The following is a 21992-nucleotide window of genomic DNA, read 5'->3' as shown; positions in this document are numbered from 1 at the left end:
ATTTGGACTCCTGGTCACACATCCCTTCCCATGATTTGGAGCATTTTGCTTTCATTTTACTTGTGACTCTTGATCATGGTAATCTTGAAATATTTTGGAAAAGTGGTGAAAGTGAATATGGGGATAAGTGATACTGTGTTTTATCCAAAACTCTTCATCTCTGTACAACTAGGTAGATACCTTCCAACAGTAGCTTCTTCCTCATAGTATTCTGATGAAAAGTGAAAATGAGAAAAATGATGCAAAAACCATGAACCAATCAAAGAAACCCTTTTCTAGAATTAATTAGTTTGTCCTTCATTATTAATATAGCACAATTATCTATTGATGTATATTATTGTATTAATAATATTATTTTAACTGATCCATACTGTTGCATGTTAAGGATGGATCAGTGGGAGTCTTTTCTTAGACTTCAATACAACTTCTTTTCAACCATCTGATTTTATTAGTAACATGTGTGTATTGAATGAGTTAACGGTTTGGATAATAGGCTTGAAAAGTTGTTACTATATTCCCTATGGGAAAAAATTATGAAGTCTCTTGATACATCTCCCATTGGGAGCTATAGATCAATAGTACCAAAGAGTTAGATTTTTTCTGACTTATTTTCACAAAAAATTGTATGGAGCCTTATTTTTAAGAAAATAAAAAGTTATCCAGAAAAAAAAGTGTTGGGTTGGTAATTAGGATGACTCAAACAAAATAATAAATTGCTAGACAACTGTGGCTTTGATCATCTTAATAAATCACTATATTTGGATACTTATAAGGATGAATAAAATGTTAGTCCAAAATGGGGCATATTGACAGGGAAAGTGATTTTGATCTTAGTAATCTAAAAAAGTTACAAAATCTTTTCTAACACTTAGAAGGCGAAAAAATGGTGATATTTAAAGCTGGCAAACACAAAGAAAGGATAGTGCTTGTGGGTGGGCTAATACTTTCATAATCACTCCTTATAGGCAGGCTAAAGAAATCACTGGAGCTTCCATCATGCTTTATTAATCATTCTCTAAGTCACAACAAATTACACCATGTTCCTAACACTCTGTTATAATTGAGCCTAGAAATTTACTCTAACTGTGAGCTCAACTGTGGGAAAGTAGATAAAAGTTTATTATATGTAATTAAAACATTCATAAAATCCTTTTTATCCAGCATATTTCAGCCAGTAACTGAAAAACTCTGGTTAACAAAAAAGGGGAGGAAGTTTGAGCGCGGGCTGGGGGAAGCTACTCAGTGAGGAGCATCAGGGGCAGATGGTCAGTTGTTGGGAGCTGCCCAAGATAATGCCCTCCCCAGATCTGGCATCTCAAAATCCCTCTTATATTCAGACTTCCCCCAAGCTCTCCCCCTCAGCCAAACTCCCTCTTGGAGCCTTTGCTTCAGCCCTTTCCCATGCACCCTCTCCCACACTCTGAATCCCTTCTAGCCCTCTACCTAGAAGCTGAGAAGGGACGTGTTGCTATTTCCCGAGAGCATGTGGAGCCAGGTATGGGGATTGCCAGTCCTGCACCAACTGTACTATATACTGGACTTTCAATGAAGATTAGAAATGTTGGTTTAATTGAACTTTCTGATTGGGTATAGGTCCAAATAACCCAATGAATGTTGACAGGAAAAGGGAGGCAATGATTGAACTGGTCTAAACAACCAGGACCAGTGATATAATTGAAAAACTGTGTTAAGATTACACCTGGGAAACAAAAGAGAGATGGGACCAGAAATGAATGGACCACAACGGGTGCATCAAAAAGCAGGCCTTTTTGGTAAACAAAATAATGAGAGAATGGGCTCTGACACCCATGGTTCTCCTCTTGGCTTCACAAAAACAAGAGCGAAATTAGAAGGATGAAGGTGAATTCTGGCTGAACGAAAGGTGAGAAAACAGGAAGGAGTGAGTTTTCCCATCATGACTGCAACCCTCTCCATGTCCTGGGACGCAGGGATCCACCACAATGTTGCTGGGCCTTTGCCATCCTAATCCTGAGAAATGTCCCCACCATACCAGTGCAGATAGCACCTTCTCCTCAAGGTACAGGCAGTCCCCGGGTTACGTACAAGATAGGGACTGTAGGTTTGTTCTTAAGTTGAATTTGTATGTAAGTCGGAACTGGTACATATTGTAGGGGAAACTCTAGCCAAACATTTTTTTTAGTTTTGGATAGGGAAAGGTTAACTCCCCTCTAATGTTTGTTTTGCTGTCTGTTCCCCTGTTCAGAAGATTTCACATCTATTTCTGTCCCTGTGACAAACTCAGGACTAAAGGAGTAACTCATCAAATACCAAACAGCTCTGCACCATGCTTTGAGCTAATAGCTTTATTTCCACACACCACCCAGGGTTCTAGGAGGAGGGTCCTTTTTTTGCTAACACAATGAGGCCAGCACTTTGTTTGTTTTGGTGGAGTCTTTGTTTGCCCAGGGAGCCCAGCATGTATAGGGGGAGGAGGGGCGGAGAGGCTGCTTTTGTCTGCTGTTCGGCAGCCTGTTGCTCAGGGGAGGGGGCAGCCTGTTGCTGGCGGGGAGGAGGGGGGAGGCTGCGAGGCCGCGGGGGGGGGGGGCAGCGGGTGTGGGGGGGCACTTTTCCTCTGCCTGGCAGCTCTGCGGGATCCCTGTCCCTGTGGCCAGCTGCTGCAGGCAGAGGCCAGTTGGAGTCGGCCGAAGAGGAGGAGAAGGTGGATTCTAGGACCCAGGTGAGCGAGCCCCGGGGACGCTGCTGCGCTCCGGGAGCCCGGCATGTATAGAGGGGAGGAGGGGCAGAGAGGCTGCTTTTGTCTGCTGTTCGGCAGCCTGTTGCTCAGGGGAGGGGGCAGCCTGTTGCTCAGGGGAGGGGGCAGCCTGTTGCTGGCAGGGGGGCAGCGGGCGTGGGGAGGCACTTTTCCTCTGCCCGGCAGCTCTGCGGGACCCCAGTCGGAGCCGGCCCGAGGAGGAGGAGGATCCTAGGACCCAGGTGAGCGAGCCCCGGGAATGCTGCTGCGCATGTGCGGGAGTTGCCTCACCCCGTTCGTATCTAGGGATCCACGTAAGTCGGGGACTGCCTGTATATCCCAACCACTACTCAAGATGTGTGACTTTATCGCCCCGCAGAGTGTGTGTGTGTCCCTTTCCTCCCCAATTTTATCAATTTTCTTACCTAAATGCCTCCCTTTGTTGAATAAGAGCCTGGCTTGTCCAGCCGAGACTACATTTTTTGCAACACTGCTGTAAACCTGCTACCAGATAGGCAGATAAAAACAATGCCCTGAACAATTGGTAAAAGTTTGCAAGTCTCTGAACCCTGGTCTACATTAGTGAGTTATTTTAAAACAACGCCCTTTACTTCACAACAAATGGAATGTCCACACTACAAAGCCCGTTATTTCAAAATAACGGGATGGTTATTTCGAAATAATAATTCCTGCTTTTCATGAGGAATAAAGCTTATTTTGAAGGTGTTATTTTAAAACAGCAGTAGTGTGGATGCTCCACTGCTGCTATTTTGAAATATCTATAGGTTTGACCTCCCTTGTCCTGCACATTAAGAAAGCCTGCCTTGGACTAGTTTCAAAGCTTCCCTGTAGTGTGCATGTGCTATTTCAAAATAGTTATTTCAGGAGTTATTTCAAAATAATTTCCCAGTATAGATATGCCCGAGTGACCAACAACACTGGTTGTGATGGTTGTATTTTTCCAGCAATGAGGGTGTGAAAGATAGTCAACACCTCTGATAGAAAATGCTGTTCTATCTTTACTATTCTTCTCTCTGACACACACATACACACACTTTGCCATTAAGGAAACAGGGTCCGACTTCAACAACTACAACAAGAGTTCCAGCTCCTTTCAACCAATTTCTCTTTTCCCATGAAAGAACAGCTACTTCCATAAGAGACTGTCAGAGAAGGAGGGTTTTTATTCTAGAGATTGATTCCACATAAAGGGCATGTGAACAAGGTATATTAAAATATAAATCTTATTTAAATAATTTACATTTCAAGCAGTTTAACTTTTTCCTTCCTCTTCTGTATCTTTAGTTAAAAAAAAGGTTAAAAACATAGTTAACGATGTATCGGTCATGGTTGTTCTAAATTGTCTGAGGTCTCTTTATACTAGACCCTGTTTAAAATTCACTAATACTGGACAGTGAGAGGGCCAAGTTGTCATCTTTGACTCTTTGGGCCAATATATTCCACTGAAATTAATACAATAACTTGTGTAGGCAAAATATCCGGCGTATGAAGGGAATAGCCTTCAAAGAAATTATTGGTAGACCCAGCTCTGCAATGATATAGGTGAGTTCAGGGTAACCCCAATGTCCTTTTTATAAAGGAAAATACAAAACTATGCTCTCACATAACCTAGTACAGCACAAAGCATTGCAGAATATACTTGCTTTAATCTGTGGTGGTGAAGTAACTGCAGTTTTGTTCACTGGAATATTGTACATTTCAAAAGATGCTATTTAATAGATACTGAAGCAGATTATAACTTTAACGTAGGGCCCATATAGAGAGGAGTGCGTGCAGAGGGGCCTCATGAGGTAGGAAACAGAAAGAAATCAGCCATCATTTCTCTTGAAGTTCTGGTAAAATACAGAAGGCAGTAATGCTTCTACCACTGTTGGAAAGGTTTTAGGTCCTGCTCTTCGTCCAACCATGCACCTGGCCAGTGCAGAAGTGGGTGAGGTGATAGCTCTGCTTACCATGATCCCACCATTCCTTGCCTGAGGATGGTTATGGCAAATGAAGGAGCCATTCTGGTTCCCTTTGCAGGACCTCAGGAAAAATAGAAGATTCTTGTATATGTGCTCTCAACGTTCTTGCAAGGACAGTCAGGATTTGAACCATTTTGTATATGGTTATGTGCTAGAAAACTGATGCATGTAGAGCAGTGTTTCTCAACCTTTTTTGTATAAAGTACCCTTTAAAAAAATAAGTACCCCAGTACCTATAGTTTTCAGACACACAATTTTTTTCTACCATTGCAACAAAAAGTACAAAAATAAAAGTGCAAAAAGTACAAAAATATTGAAGTGCTATAAAACTTAAAACAAAAATTCCATTTTCTCCAAATTTCAGCTGTGTTGACGTACGTCCCAGACTTCTCTCGAGTACCCCTAAGGGCACTCGTACCACTGGTTGAGAAACACTGGTGTAGAGCATCTAGCTCTGTTGGGTCTTAATGTCATCTGGTCACACATGCAATTGAAAAATGTCTGCAATCATGCTTCTCAGTTCTTCTGGTCTCAATACATATCCCAAACTCAAGGAACTATTCTAAATTTTCAGAAACATCCAGCTGAATCATAATTTTCATTTTTAAGTTTGCTTAATGTGTTAGAGATTCACATTAGGCAACTGACATGAACATTTAAAAGTCTAGCCATCTAACTTGTTGTTGCATAGTGAAATGGACTTTGACAATCCCTGCCAGCCCTGTCCTTTTCAGTAACTATCCCCCAAACACTCACCAGATGATTCAGAGACATATAAACAGCTATTCATTATACAGCATACACATTCCTAGAACACTGAACTACTTTTTAACCCTTTTAAATTTTCTTATTCGTGTCAGTCCCTTGATTATTTTGCTGCTGTATTAGAGACACGGGAGGCATCTACATAATCTCTGAAGCATGATACCAGCATTCAGCTTTGAGCAGAGATAAACTAGGGTTAAAACTGGATATTCTATATTACTATCCATTCAGGTGATTGTTTCTCTGCTTTAATACAAACCTCATGACAAATGCTGCTCTGGTTCCATGCAATTATTGTGTCTCTTTTATATAAACGTAGTAATGAAGAAAGAGTTTAATTCAAAGCATTCATTAAAAAAAGGGGAAAAAGTGATGATGTAACCAGAAGGATGTTGAGTTTTGGTAAAGTCCATATAAATCTTGTTTAGCAATTTATGAGTATGTTGTAAGACTGTTTTGATATGGCTTAGTGATTTATATTTTCATTACTACTAATATGGTTAGTGATTTATATTTTCCTTACTACTCACCTTTGAAATTTTACAAAATGTGTCAGACCATAAACAAAGAGAACTGCACCAGATTTGTATTTAAAAACCAAATTGTAAAATCACGACCAAAGTAGAAAAATATGCACGTTTAGTATGCATGAGTATTTACTTTAACATTTTAATCTAAAAATGGACTAGTGCATTACAGCTTACATATGACTGACCTTCTTTATAAGGAATCTCAGGAGTGCCAAAGCTGTGTGTTTGTGATGTGTAACAGAAGCTGCAATGATTCATATCCTCTTTCATAAAACAGTGAAATAAACAAGTGTGGATGTGTACTGTACAGTTGCATTTCTCTCTAGTGAAGGCATTATTTATTCAGGTCCTTTACAAATTAGGAAGAAAAGATTTTTTTTTTTTGCATAAATCCTGTTAGCTGAGATATGTGGTGTCTATGTAAAAGAGCGGAGTGAATTACAAATTTCTTTGGATATAAAGCAATAGAATGTAGTCATATTTTTCACCATTTTGGTGATCTGATTATATAAAAAAAAAACCAACCAACCAACAAATAAACAAAACAAAACAAAACACAAAACACACCAAAAAAAACCCACAAAAAACCCTAAACCACATAATTTACAGATAAAATATCCTTTTTCTAAATAAAGTCAGCAATAAGCTTGGAAAAATCCTGTCTACCAACATTGCAGTGAGCATCCTCTTGATGCAAGAGAGGTGTGGCTCCACTTGGCAGGTTTTGGAGGGGGAATTCTCTACCTCCTTAGCATGAAGGCTAGCTTTATGAAAGCTATTTCCATGCTCCGTAGGAGTAGTTTTATGAAGGTATTTTTGGAGTCAGAAACTGGCATTTAATACATGTTTACCTAGTGTCTAGCAAAACGTGTGCCAAACCAATCGTGGCCTTCACTTCATATCACAATACAAAGGTTAAATAGCATAAGTATAGGACCAGATTGTTACTACAGGGGTACTGCGGTTCTCTATCCATGTGCCTCTCCATGAAGAGGGAAGGGGTGCACAAGTCAGATTTCAACTGCATTATCACTATGCATCCTGAGAGGTGTATTCTTTATGGAAGACCAGAGCCTCGCTGAGTTACTTGCATCTGGAACTGTGGAAAGGATTTTGACCATAACACTATTCTGATTTGTACCTGCAGTGGAGAACTTTCTGGATGAAACCATTTCTCATGCGTACTATTTCCTTCATTAGCTAATTCACAATGTACATTTAATGTAAATTTGTAGCTGGCCTATGCTCTTTTTCATACAGGCTGTGAGCTGATCTCTCTGCACAGTGGAGGAATGGGAATGACAGCATGAATAGTATTCTCCCATTCAACCTTTCTATAAAGCAAATGTTGGTATGTTGGCCATTTAATAGTAAAGCAAGTAAATTCTACAGGAGGGCAAGATTCAAGACTCCTGAAACTATGGATTATTACTCACTGCTCTGAAACTCAAGGTAGATACATCTATATTTTAATATATAGAGCAAGTGGGAAGAAGATCGAAATGCTTTTTTTGTGAGAGTAGTCTTGATTAAAAAACCCCAGACATATATAAAGAATTGTTTTACCTCAATCGTTTTTAGGGTCACCACCAATTAATAAAACACTCTACTGTGCACAGAAGACCCTCACAGCTTTCATGGTTTTATGGTCATACATGTGACCAAGCTCCCTTGCCCCTATATATGCTTGCAAAATAATTTCATCATTTTTCTATAGCTGTTTTCAGAATCCGTCTTTGCTGTACAGCAGTTTCATTTCTGTCTAAAATATCCATTTTTCAAACAAAGGTTACAAAATGCAGACAAAAGACTGCTTTCTCTCTCACCGACATTGAATAGCTGCTAAGACGTATCTGCTCTATAAAGAAGGAAATGGAAATCGGTTAATTAAATAAACAATAGTAAGTCAAAAAAAAGTATATAGGGCCTTTGCTAAGAGTTGTTTAAAAGCACTGACTATTTGAAGGTTATTGCATTTCTGGGGGCACTGGGACACACATTTTTGTTTTTATGTTTTAAGGACTGAAGTTGGACTTTACTTTGTTTTTAATTGTGTGAGATTTATATTTGGCATCAATTATGATTAATTTATGTTCAGTCATCCAAAGACACCTCTATTATGCATCACCTCTTGGTAGATTATACCAGCTCTTAGAAGAAGATCTGAAGTGACTGATAATTCATTATTTACTCAGAAGGGTATCTACTTAGTCCATAGCAAAATTTTGATATGTGATGTGGATGAACACAAGTACCACCTAGAGACTAATGCATAGAAAGAAAACTGTAGGAGCCAGAGCAAGAAGAAAAAGAAGAACCTGATTACTTTGTTGACTGTGTGCAGTCTTAAGCCAAAGTACATATTATGGTGAAGGGATGGTTTCATATGCTTTCAAGATTTCATTGACAGATGTTAAAATTTAGAGGACTGATGAATTTTATTCATGGAAAATATGTAGCATCTGAAATAGGCACAGATTTTCTGGTTTGCAAAATGCAATGTAGAATATTTGATTGAAGACTAATTTCAAATGCCGCCACAAGTAGTAAAGAGTGTTTAAAAAAAGAGAAATTGAATTTATATTTTCTCCCTTTTAAAAACTAAAAAGGTTTTAGAGGACATCATAGAACATAGAATTTAAGCACTCCAAGTGACCAGTTTGTGACAACAGTAGAATTTTTTTTTTCTTTAAATCTTACAAAAGTCAGAAGAAACTCAGGCTTTTTTCATACATTTGATATCACACCTCACTCTACAAATTTCTACTGATGTAACTTGAAAAGTGGGAATTCTGACATTATCACAGGAGAAAAGGATGGCAGAGACAAAGGTAAGAAAAGGGAAAAAAAAAGATAAAATAATTTCCAAAGAAATCTGTAAATGTTCAAGTTCCCAGCTAAACAAAATACATAAAACCCCCATAAACATTACGTTTCATGACAACTGCAAGAACAAGAATCTAAAATGTCAGGACCCAATATTATACAACACTGAAGCATGTAATTTACTTTAGAGAAATTAAACATCCTATAATGTTTTAGCTGCCAGACAACAATGCTATTAAATTTTCCTTAGCAAATTATTACATCATCTGACACCGCAGGATACAAACCATAATTGCTGGCTAGAAAGTGTATTATGTACTGCTGTGCTTGTTAGTTTTTCATTTAAATCATTATAGGATTTGTTTTATTTCCAGTGACCACACTTGCCATCAGTCATTGTGGACGTGGATCACAGATCTAAAATGATGTCATGCAGCAGGAAGAGAAATGATGCTTTGTGATTTAATATCATAATAGGTTTAGCCAATGTGTTACATACATAATAGGCTCTACACTGGCTTTTCTTTTCCAAAATATCCTTTTTCTATACCAACATTTACTAATTTGCCAATATGTGATTTCAAAATTGCTTTGATGTTTACTCAAACCCAAATGTATTTAAAAAGTGCAAACAGAAATAAGAGACCGGACTAGTTTATAGTGTATAAGGGTATACAACATGGAATAAAGGGATAAAACAAAACATAAAAAATGTAGAACACAGTTCAAGAAAGAACTGATTGATGGTGAGACCTGTATGAAGATATCCTAAGGGAAGCTCTGTAACTTGAGTAAATTAAAAACAGGTTGGACATAACACTGTGACAATCCTGCAGTGACAAGAAAATTGATTCAGACCTCAATCCTACAAACACTTATGTACATTCTTAACTTCAACATTTGAAGAGCCCTGTGGACTTCAGTGCTACTGCTCACATGAATAAATTTGTGCCTCTGAGTTAGAATTTGCAGAATTGGTATCTGAAGGACCTAACAGGCCTTTTCCACCTTTAATTTATAATGGTGGTACTGAGAGAACTTGCTGATCATCTCATTCAGATTCAATGGAAGTGGGGGTCTCTAACTCCCATATTTTTTTTCAGAAATTCCATCCAAAGATATTTTTGTTGTTAATGTAAATGTCAGCTGTGAAACTGAATACTAAGGAAAATATACAGACAGGAACAAAATAGCCACATCCAAAGCATAAAACTTTAGTTGAATATACACATACCTATTTATATATTTTATATAACATTTATGTGTATTGTATGAAGCTGGTACTATGTTTTCATTTTGATTTTTATAATTTTAAAACCAAAATAGTTATTAAGGAATATTTAACTGAATTGCATCCTAAGTAATTCAAAACAATGCTATGAGTCCTGAATAGAACAAGGATACACTGACGTAGACATTATATCTTAAGTATTGCAACATTAAAAGCAGCAGAATGATAGATGCAGTCTAGAAGGTGAAGAGGGTATAAAGGGAATATACTGAGAATTTGTACACTATAATAAAGTGTTTTATACGTTTGACACGTTTAGAAGAATAGTTCCTTCATAGTCTTCATTCTTGTTTTATAATTTTTTCCATTAAAATATGTAAGAAAATGAGAGGTTTAAATTGGGGGTTTACTCAAATATTTCAATCTCTACAATACAGCACTGGGGGAATTCCTGTAATCTCAACATTTCTTCTCCTAGGATTCTTTTTGAAAACCTGATTTTAAAAAATCTTCTGTTCCTTTGTGTGTAATATTTTAAGTGATGAAAACAAAGATTTTCAGTTTTGAAAAACAGTAATTGAAAACAAAAGGGGTGCCTCAGCAGAAATAAAACAGTAATAAGTAATTTTTCCCTCCGACACAGTCAAGAATGTGCAGTATTTACTACATGTAAGTACTGTCCCATTATATTTTGCACAGTATTTCCAAAGGACATCTGCATATACTAATGACAGTATACTAGCCACACTGTCGCTGGTGTGTGTTTGTGGAATGTCTATAAAGGAAGCTTATAGACATGAAAAAGCCAGGAATAGGCTACTCATAAGCAGATACTCCCTACAGAGAATTGTGGTTATTTCATGCCTGGACTTGACATTCCAAGAAGACCTTTGCTGAACAGTTTAATACATGTAGCAATTTGCCAACTACCTAACATATAGTCCTACTATTTATCAAGTTAAGCCTCATATATCCTATCCATTAATTGTTGGAATGCTGCTGATACATTAGGGAGGCTAAAGAAGTGCGTTCAGAAATAGTGTATCTCAAAAAGAGTGGCAATTGCCATTTTTCCTTGAATTAGGTAATTATAGGAATGTGTCACTAGGCCTTTGTAAGATCTATGAATATAGCTTTATCTTATCTGGGCAATTAACAGACATAAAATGTTGACACTGAAGTTTTTCCTGAAACTGAACACTTCTATAGGGTTTTGGCAAAAGAGCTATTGCGCTTTACCACTCATTCTAAGATTTCTGAATCACTCTTAGCTCTAACATATTATCCAGCTCTCTTATTACTGACTGGTATCCAGACACTTTTTTTTTGGCATACCAGAACTTGCTTTAAACTGGATGCAGTGGTGGTTAATTAAATTTGTCTTCCCACACAAATGTGCTTGTCCGTATAGAATTTCTCAAAGTTACTGATCAAAGTCATGGCTAATTTAATCTATGAATTACAGAGATTTTTCTCTGTAGCAGATGAATATTTGGGAGAGCCTCAGGTATCCATGAACCTAATCCTAGTTTCACTGAGCAGTTTCTACTTGATTTATACTATGCAAGGGTACGTCTACACTACAACGTTAATTCGAACTAACTTAGTTCGAATTAGTTAACTCGAACTAAGCTAATTAGAACTAATGCATCTAGAACTAAAAACTAGTTTTAATTAGCGTTTTGCTAATTCGAACTAGCGCGTCCACATTAAGTGGACCCTGAACCAGGGTTCAGGATGGCCGGAAGCAGTGCCAGCAGGGCATCAGAGGAGGACTTAGAGCGTGGAGCTGCTGTCTCAAGCTAGCCGAGGACTGTGCTTAAAGGGTCCCGACCCCCACCCCGGACAGACAGTTCTCAGGGTGCCCCGCTTGCAAAGCAGTCCTGGCTTGGATTGCCCGGAGTACCCACACTGGGCACATCACAGCACTCGGCCATCAGACCGGCTACAATTGCTGCAGGCTGCCATCTGGGGAGGGGGGGCAATTGGGGGGGCTGCAGGAGAGCTTCCACCCCCAGAAGCCCGCAGAGCCAGCCTAGTCCTCCCCATCAGGGGCACGTACCCCATTCCTCCCTCACCTCCTTCCACTTACCCTTCCCTAGCCCCTCTTCTTGATGTACAAAATAAAGGACAATTGTGTTCAAAAATGGAATCTGTCTATATTGAACAAAACTGGGGGAGGCTGGGAAAAGGAGGTGGGAGAGGGGAAGAGAGAGGGTGGGAGAGGGGAGGGCAATTAAAATGATCAGGGGTTGGGAACAGGTCCCCTATGAAGAGAGGCTAAAGAGACTGGGACTTTTCAGCTTAGAAAAGAGGAGACGGAGGGGGGACAGGATAGAGGTCTCTAAAAGCAGGAGTTGGGTGGAGAGGGTGCATACAGAAAAGTTCTTCATTAGTTCCCATAAAGAAGGACTAGAGGACACAAAGGAAAGGAATGGGTAGCAGGCTTCAAACTAGTAACAGAAAGTTGTTCTTCACAAAGCAAAGAGTCAACCTGTGGAACTCCTTGCTGCAGGAGGCTGTGAAGGCTACAACTAGAACAGAGTTTAAAGGGACGTGAGATCAAGTCATGGAGGTTGGGTCCATGGAGTGCTATTAGCCAGGGGGTAGGAGTGGTTTGTGGAAGGCTGGAGAGGGATGGCACGAGACAAATGGCTTGGTCACTGTCTTCGGTCCATCCCCTCCAGGGTCCCTAGGGTTGGCCGCTGTTGGCAGACAGGCTACTGGGCTAGATGGACCTTTGGTCTGACCCAGTACTGCCATTGTAAGCTCAGGGCTCAGGGTCGGGGGTCTCAGTGGACCACCTTGATTTTCATGCACACCTGCTCCTGGGTGGCCAGGCTGGCAGCTCTCCTGACCTAGCCAGCCACTTTCCTGTGCCTAGTGCGGAGGTCGTGGACGAGGTCCACGATGTCCGCACTAGCCCAGGCGGGTGCCCGCCTCTTGCGGTCCCGGGCAAGCTCCCGGGAGCCGCCAACCTGGTCCCGGGAAGAGGGGGAGGGCTGGGGGGAATCGGGTGGGTGGCTCGATCCGTGCCAGGTGCAGGGTCTCCTGGCTGGGTGCTGGCAGGCTTGCACCTGGCATGGGCACCGTAGCCAGCCCGTGCCCCTTTAAGGGGTCCGGGGCTGGGAGGGGGGGCAGACGAGTTTCCCTGGTGTTGGCCAGAGAGGCCACCGGGGAAACCTGGGGAGGGCTAGCCTCCCACTAGTTCGAATTAAGGGTCTACACAGCCCTTAATTCGAACTAGCTAGTTCCAACTAGGCTTAATCCTCGTGGAATGAGGATTACCTAGTTCAAACTAAGCGCTCCGTTAGTTCGAATTAAGTTTGAACTAACGGAGCGCTAGTGTAGTGCCTATGAAAGTTAATTCGAACTAACGTCTGTTAGTTCGAACTAACTTTGTAGTGTAGACATACCCCAACTGAGTAACTTGTGTTTTGACAATTAACCATATTTCATAGATTACCCCACATATTGCATCAAAAAACTCATGATGCTTAAGAAGTCTGTCAAAGTGTCAAATGTCAAGTGTCAATATGAGTGTCAAAGTAACAGCAATATCATCTGATTGACATGCAAGAACCTAACAATTTTTATCAGTGTTTTGCTCTTGGGAGTGTTGTGATACATACCAATTTCCATAAACAGATATCACTCCTAAATCTAGCTACACCTGTAAAGTGAATCATTTTGAAATCACACAGTCTTGATTTTTTTTTAACTTTTGTCAGATTTCCAGCAATATATGTAGATTACCACTGTTCAGGCTTTCACACAATTATTCAAAAGACCCAAACACTGTAAAACATTGTGAGACCTCGTGGATCATCAATAGTAAAGATAGGAGCAATTTAATTTGCAGAGTTTGGTAATCACAATTTGCAAAGCAGTCTCTTGAGTCCTCCATTAACATTCTTGACTAAATTGTTTGAAGATAATAGACTGATACATTGACAGTTTTATTATTTAAAGGGGACCATACATCTTATAACAGCTAGAACTTACAATAAGTGTTTTTTAACATTACTTTGTGGATACCTGTCTGAGATTACACTTTAAAGCAACTCATTTACTACTAATTGGACGTGGAGTACAAGATCTGGTGTCCTTGTTCTCAATTTCAATTCATTAGTACTGGTATACAACATGAATAGCTGGCTCAGGGAGCCTATCAGGTTGATTCCAGTGGTCAAAAGGAATATGTACCAAAGAAAAAGAAGCCATAAGCCTTTGGGATATGTTTTGGAGCCACAAACTAGACTTTGGGCCACAAACTGCAGTTGATTTCTTTATGTTTCCCTGAGAAAACAATTGAATTGAGATCCTATCTAGGGTTTTACTTGCAACTAAATGAGCAAACCAAAGCAATCGGTAGATTAGGTTTCAACACCTTTTTTCAGAAATGATTTCATAAAAATGTAGTTCGGACTAGTGTGACTAATTTGGGGATACTTGATAATGAAACCAGAATGTCACCCTCTCAAATATGGAGATAGACAGACCCTGTTAACCATATCAGGTGTTCATGTAATTGATTGAACGCTTCATAATTTCTGTGCTCCTGCTGTTATATCAGAAGTGTTAGCAACTGATTTGGACTCACAGAGTACCCTTCCAATGAGAATCACCTAAGGTAATTTCAAAAGATTAACAATGTCTGCACAGAATTTCCCTGGTTCCTTCTTTGCAACCATTATATGCATTTCTTACCAAAGCAAAACTTCTTCATGTCTTTTGGGCCCAAGAAATTGGACAGAAAGGCTCATAGCGCATTTCTTCAAATCCAATCTAGAACTGTTCTGTATCCCATAGGGTGATTCCTGTAATCCACGGGACAATCTGCAACCTTCCTGGGCCAAAGCTTCAGGAGAAAACAACTTTTTGTTTTTTTATGATCACTGAAACAATCTCAAAAGATATGGCCATTTTGGTTGACGTAGCATATATGATGAGGTAAGACCAAATGTTCATCCAAGATATTTCTGCAAAGATAATTGATCATAGCCTGAATCTACCAACTTTGAACCTCAGTACTATTAGCATTTGTATACTCTTCAAGTGCAGGTGGGAAAATGTGCACCCATATGAAAGGGTACCACACACTGCCATCCTCCAAGAAGAAAAAGCAACTATAGATGTGGCCTTTATTACACAAGAAAAAAAGTCACTGTATTTCCTTTCTTATAGATGCAGTGCTAATCTCTTCTTAGTCTCTAGGTCCCTACCACATGGGTGCCATCACCATACCTAGACTTCAATGGAGAATTCAACCCAGTCCTTGGCCTCTCTCCCAATGGCATCCCATGAACTCTCAAAAGAGATTTGTGTGGAATCTCAATCTGAGGGACTACCTGGTCTACTCACAATCTATGACCTGGAAGCCTTAATCTTCTCATTGTCCTTTCACCATCTGCCCTGAAAATCCTGACCTTCAGTTTACCAGACAGCTCTACTCTTAGGGAACATTCGAAGTTCTTCACCAGTGTTAATGGTTACTAGCTACATCTCCAGACAAAAATATCCACTCCATGTCCAGCCAAAAGGGTTGAAGAAAATCATTCTAACAAATTCAGACTCTGCTTTCAACTGCTTGTATAGATATCCCGGAATTGTAGTGCCCTACTTGAGATAGAGATCCTAGAATGAACCAGTTTGCTCTTAACCACAGGCAATGGCTTATCTCAGAGAAGCCCAGCAATCCAAAATGGCTTCTTTGAGAAAAGACTGGAAGGCACGCAGTCACTTAAGGCTCCTAAGGCTCCTCTGTCAAACTTGATGCAATCTTAAGGGATCACTCATCTTGTGTCTACTGGTATGCTCTTGTCTCAAGAATTCCATTGGTCGTCTTCTTCCCCACTTTGTTCAGGTATGATGGAACAATTAGTATAGTGGGGGTGTGGAGACTCATTGAACCAAACTATAAACAGAGTATATGATGGAAACAACTTCAAGCCAAGGGGTGCAGCATCACCCTCAGCACTTCTAGTTCCTGCATCCATGCCTTTCTTTACTTTTTTGTTGTTCCCTTAACTCCCACACCCAGGATGGGGTGTCTTCCTCAAACACAGGAACAGATTGCCTTATCGTGTCTTCCAGCGTCTTGCTGTTACAGATATTGCTTCTGGAATCATTGTAGAACATTTCTTCTGCTGTTTCATGACATCACCTTACTTGGTTTCTACATAGGTATAAAATCCCACAACCTCTTAACATTTTATGTAAAGGAGTGGGATGAATCAGAAGCAAAAACATTACAATAATCAAAAAAAAGCAAATCTTTAATCAGCCAGATCAAAATCCAAGTGAACCAGAGGCAAAACACACACAAGGAAAAGATTCCAGAACTGTGATTCACCCAATCCTTCACACCTAGCTATTATTTCTGCCCCTTTAGTATCTATAGCAACTGGTACCCAAAGCATTAAAATTAGTCACATTCCCCCTTCCTCCCCCCCCCCACCAACCAAAAACATGTTTATGAAAAGGGGAAAAGGTAAAGGGATCAGCCTTGTGTAGTAGACCAAAGTAATGTCCCTGCAGCCTGACACATACATGTAGAAATTGTCACCCAAAAATGTGATTAGTGGCAGAATTAAAAAAAAATAATCTAGAAGGGATTTGACTGGCAGTTGGCTTTTTATATCATAGTCCACAAAGGGATTTTTAATTCATTCCCTTTAGTTATCAGACCCAGAAATGATGAATGATGGGAAACAATGGCCATAAGCCTGGCCCACAGGAGTCCGTCAGTGAACACAATGCCGCACTTACACTGCAAGCAACACACTGCACACTTGAATCACAGTACTAATGCTCTGATTTTTTTTTATTCTTATTCCATTTATTCTTTAATAGCCATCGGTACTGAAACTGATGTTTATAAAAGCGAGTGAGTTGATTAATAGGTATTTTATACATCTGGTATTTTCTCATAAAAGACTGGTAAACTTATTTCAATTATCATACCACCAACAAGGATGCAATCTGTTCACAATGGCTGTTTACGAATGGCTGCTTTGGGTAATGGCTGTTGTCTTACCATGGGAAATGAAATATAATATTATTAAACAGAGATATGCAGAATGATGTGTCAACTTATCCATCTCTTTGATGTTTATAGGCTTCATTTTTATAATGTTTATTTTATTTTATGAAACCAAACGTTAAAGTATTTCTTATTTGAAAGGATCTCATTTCTTTTATTTTTGTTTTAATGCCCTTGAATATTAACATCCACAAATTGACATGCAATCAGTGCAGGAAACCTGCAGTAGGTACTTTATTAATTCCATTTAGATAAACATGCTATAATGAAAGAGATAATGAAGCAAAACGTTCATCTTTTTACTAGGAGGTAAGCTGCTCTTGGCCAGAAGGCTGTGCATTTTCTGTTTTAGAACCCTACATGTGAAAATTTTGTGAAAGGATTTTTTTTTCCATAAACTCATAACTAGTCTGATAATTTGTGTGTTGTGAGAAGTTTATGTGTATGGATGTAGTGAAAGGAAAAGATGGGGAAGAGATGAACGTTCTAAGAATTGTATACAGCTTAGATCATTGCAAGGAATGTTTGGGTCATATACAAGAGAGATAAAGAAAATTATAATGTAATGAAATCATCTTATCAGTTGACTAAAAACTGCTATTTTTTAACACACACACACACACACACACACACACACACACACACACACACACACACACACACACACACACACAAGAATCCTCCCCAATACATGCTACACCATAATATACCATTATGCAAAGGCTTATACCATTATTTGAAAGCTTAAAATGTCAGAACATTTCAATGTTTCCTTTGTATGTCACTATGTTCCAATTACCAATTGCTGTATTCTTAATTCAATCAGAATACAAATTTGAAATGATCTTTAAGTTCAAAATTGTCAAAAATGGATGGGGGGGAGATTCCCTAAATGTACAGTATATTGCCAGAAATGATGCTTAGACATTAAAAATGCAAGGGACTGAGAAACATTTTATAAGACTTAAAATTGAAGAGTGGTGATTAAAGTAAATGACCACAGATACTCAGCCAACTTACTTTCCAACAGACTCAAAATGGAGGAACCTGCTAGGGAAAAAAACCACTCACTGACTAGCAATAGAAACGTCAAATATTACTAAACAGCTGAAACTAGTTTGTAAACATAAACTATTAATAGAATAAGAACCCTTTAATTACTCCTCAATTTTCAGGGGATTGAAGGGTTTTTTTTTTGTTTTGGTACTTAGTTTTCCTAATTTACTAAGAATATTCCAGACTAAATAACTTTTTATCTGCCTTCTTCAATTTCTCCCTTTTTTACACCTTAAAACAGTAAGTTGCTTAGCACTGTAATGTGAAACAACAGCTTCATTTCACCCCAGACACGATGGCATTTCCTCAGCAATTTAACCAAATTCTATTCATGGCCTAAATTTTCGCTACATGCATCTGACAAAGTGGCTCTTTGCCCACGAAAGCTTATGCTCCATTACATCTGTTAGTCTATAAGGTGCCACAGGACTCCTTGTCACTTTTGCAGATCCAGACTAACACGGCAACCCATCTGATACTATTCATGGCCTGTGTATCACCTGGTTATATTTGTGAAATCATTTTGGAGATCCTTCATGATCCCACTGAATAAGTAGTTTCTTGATAAGTCTTTGGTTCTCACTAACAAAAAGTAGCTGAGCGCCAATATTTTTTCAAAAGTCTCCACTGACTTTGGGTAACGAAAATTAGAACATTCTAACAGGGGCTCAATTACAATGCTCGATACCCTGCTTCTGAATTCGGGCCTCTTGAAAGTGTCTCAAGCACCCAAAATTATTGATACTTCAGGAAATTTTCAATCCCACTTTTCCAAACATCTCCTTGTAGTTGGAGCCATGAAGTTCCACAAAGCACCACTAATTTCACTAGTACTCCATGGAACCACAAGGGTTCAGTCACATGGAGTAATTTGCTAGGCTGGGGCCTAGATAGGTCAGTCATCCAATTATTCTCTAGGAAATGCTTAATCTGTGTTGCTTCTGGTTTTGGTAAGCAATGAATGTGAGTGTTACAGTGAAATGGGATGGGATGGTGAAGAAAAACTTTTAAGACAAGCAAAGTATTAAATGCATTAAATCTATTGGATATAACTATTTAATGAAGGGAAAATACTAATTAAATTATTAAAATCTAGATTGCACATAGTAATTAAAAAGACTGTTGCTATGCAACGAAAAAGATTTCTATGAACATGGTGCAAAAATATATTTGTTAAGTATGCTGGTATTTTGCCTTGACCTTTTTCAGGCATATACCTGGCCAGGCTGTCTACAAATGTGTTTTGAAGAATGGTAACATTAAATGTACTTGGTGAATAAAAACGGAAATCAGCTATTTGATTGGGGATAATGATTTTTATTATATTAAAAAGGTCAGGAATAAGGCATTCATATACTTTAAAAATGTAATTTATATGGTGATGTCTTCTCAGTTGTAAAGGATTCATTACCATCACAAATAAAACCCTGATCCTGCAGGCCCTCCATGCATGGAGCTCACATCTAAAGCCATGAGTTAAATATGCTAAGTTTTAAAGGTCTCACACACAGTAATTGGCTTTTGTAGATATTAGACGTTAATCTGTTTGTACAATGTACCTGGTGTCATAAGGCAGCTTTCACTTTCTCACGGACATCAACCCCAGATGATGCCTTGTCTATATGCATACTAGATTTTGCATGCTAGAATTTCATCTGCAAGCAGCTTACACCGGGTATGCCAGACAGAAGGGGTGGACACAGAGCTCTTTCTCTGCTGAATCCTAACTGTTCTCAACCAGTGCATCTCAACCAGGGGTAAGCAGAGACCTTCTAGGGATGCATCAATTCATCTAGATATTTGCCTAGTTTTACAACAATCTACATAAGAAGCACTAGTAAAGTGTGTACAAACTAAAGTTTCATACAGACGATGGCTTGATTATACTGCTCCATAAACTATACATGGAAATGTATGTACAATATTTACATTCTAATGGATTATTTTATAATTATATGGCAAAAGGAGAAAGTAAAGCATTTTTCAGTAATACTGTATCATCACACTTGTACCTTCAGGTCTGATTTTGTGAGCAAGTAGTTTTGAAGTGAGGTGAAAGTTGGGGATATGCAAAACCAATCAGACTCCTGAAAGTGGTACAATAGTCTGGAAAGGTTGAGAACCACTGTTCTGAGTGATGCCAGATAGCTAGAGTCTTGTGGGGATCCTACCTTGGTGGTCATTTTTGGAATGCTTTCCTCTAGAGCTGGTCAGGTAATTTGTCAGAATGATTCCTCAATTTTTCAGTGGGTTCAATGACAACTCCCCAGATGCCAACAGGAAAAGCTCTTGTCAGATTCATTTATAAAATAAAATTGACAAAAGCTTTCTAGGCGGGCAGCTTGGAATTCAATTTTTGTTCTCCCAAAACCATTTTCTTCTCTGGAAATTCTCTTGGGAAGGGTGTGTGGGGGCAGGGTACGGGGGGGGGGATCACATTTTTTGCCTATGTCCCAATTCAGAGTGTTTCCCCCTCCCCCCATAAAAGTATGATTTTTTTCCTGGAAGAGATTTCTATTATCTAGCCTGTTCCACTATACATTTCAGTTTTCATTGTCCACAACATGACCTTTCCTCCAGAGAATGCAGGAAAGGAAGCATAAGAGCCAATCATTGCTCAATGATCATCACAAATTCCACTGGCCCTACACAATCTCGAGACCACATCATGCTGGTGAAATGTTCAACAGGCACTTTGTAGAGGTTTCTGCACCTGTGAATAAGCAAGCATATGGATGCAAAATTACACATGTATAGGTATAAGCCCCACTGAAACCTACTTTTGTGCTCTATTAGATATACCCTATTCCTGGTGGGCAACCTTATCCTTTTAATCTTTGTGCATACACACACTGAGAAATGATATGTTTGATTGGAAAGAAGATTAGTTTTAATTCCTTTTTACAAATAAAATGGGAAAAATTGTAGTTCATTAATCAGGTGGAACAAATTCATATTTATTCACTTATAATGGATTGCAAACTCTTCATGGCACAGACCATGGCTTCTCAATATCCTTAATGCACCACAGGTTTTAGTTACTGTATTATCATTGACTTTTTAAAGAAAAGCCTGATGCAGAGAATGCTGGCTCTGGAGATATAAAAGGACACATTTTCCGGCAATTCATCAGAAACAGCAGTTTCCCCTTGGAAAAGAGGGATAAAGGATCTTGGCCTTAGAGAACAGAGCTCTACACTGCATCTTTCTGCATTTGTGCATCTCTCACCCTTCACAACTGAGTCTTCATTCCCTCTTGTTTCCTTCATGGAAACTTTGACAAGTTGAACAGTGGTTGTCTCAGTTTTTGATTGCATTTGTCTACTAAAATATGTACTCTGTCCTACCAGAGGAGAAAATATGTTTGGTTTCTCTTTCCTGATTCTATCACCATTTTTTGTTTCTTCACCTGGGGGCCGTGATCTAAATATCATCATTATAATTGTTGGCCACAGTATCTGTTGCTAGAGGATTTTCTCACATGGTATGTGGGGAAGAGGCTGCAGAACTTGCATATACAACTCAGGCATTCAAATTTTTCTCTGGTGTATTTATAAAGATTTTGGCTAGAGATTTGGAAATCACTGTGATGAGGATGTATTGATTAACCTACTTTTGATTCTTGGTATAAGAGGATACCAAATGGCAATATGAATGAACTCCTGTGAAAAATATACTATAGGTTCTATATTTTTTATAAATATAAGGATGTATTAAAGTAGATGTAACAAGTATTTCAGGAGCTCGTTTTGCACACCTAGAGGGAATCAGTCCTGTCAACATCAATCAAAGTGGCAGTACAGACTGGGTTTCTGTAAGAGAAAGATTCATCTAGTAGACA

At 39.1% G+C, this 21992-nt stretch overlaps 1 protein-coding gene and 1 long non-coding RNA gene across 5 annotated transcripts in view; one reads left to right on the top strand and one right to left on the bottom strand.

The window, feature by feature from the left end:
* Positions 1 to 21992, bottom strand: part of PTPRD (protein tyrosine phosphatase receptor type D) — a 1779541-nt gene that overhangs the window by 777528 nt on the left and 980021 nt on the right. The window lies entirely within an intron of this gene.
* The window catches only part of LOC106731596 (uncharacterized), a 40689-nt gene continuing 21538 nt past the window's right edge, over positions 2842 to 21992 (top strand). Inside the window, exon 1 of the long non-coding RNA XR_012904639.1 lies at positions 2842 to 2955. This is a non-coding gene — a long non-coding RNA (uncharacterized LOC106731596). The remainder of the gene's footprint in view (positions 2956 to 21992) is intronic.

Source organism: Pelodiscus sinensis, chromosome 6 (genome assembly GCF_049634645.1).
Source record: "Pelodiscus sinensis isolate JC-2024 chromosome 6, ASM4963464v1, whole genome shotgun sequence".
NCBI lineage: Eukaryota > Metazoa > Chordata > Testudines > Trionychidae > Pelodiscus > Pelodiscus sinensis.
This window is presented reverse-complemented; position numbering and strand designations above follow the sequence as displayed.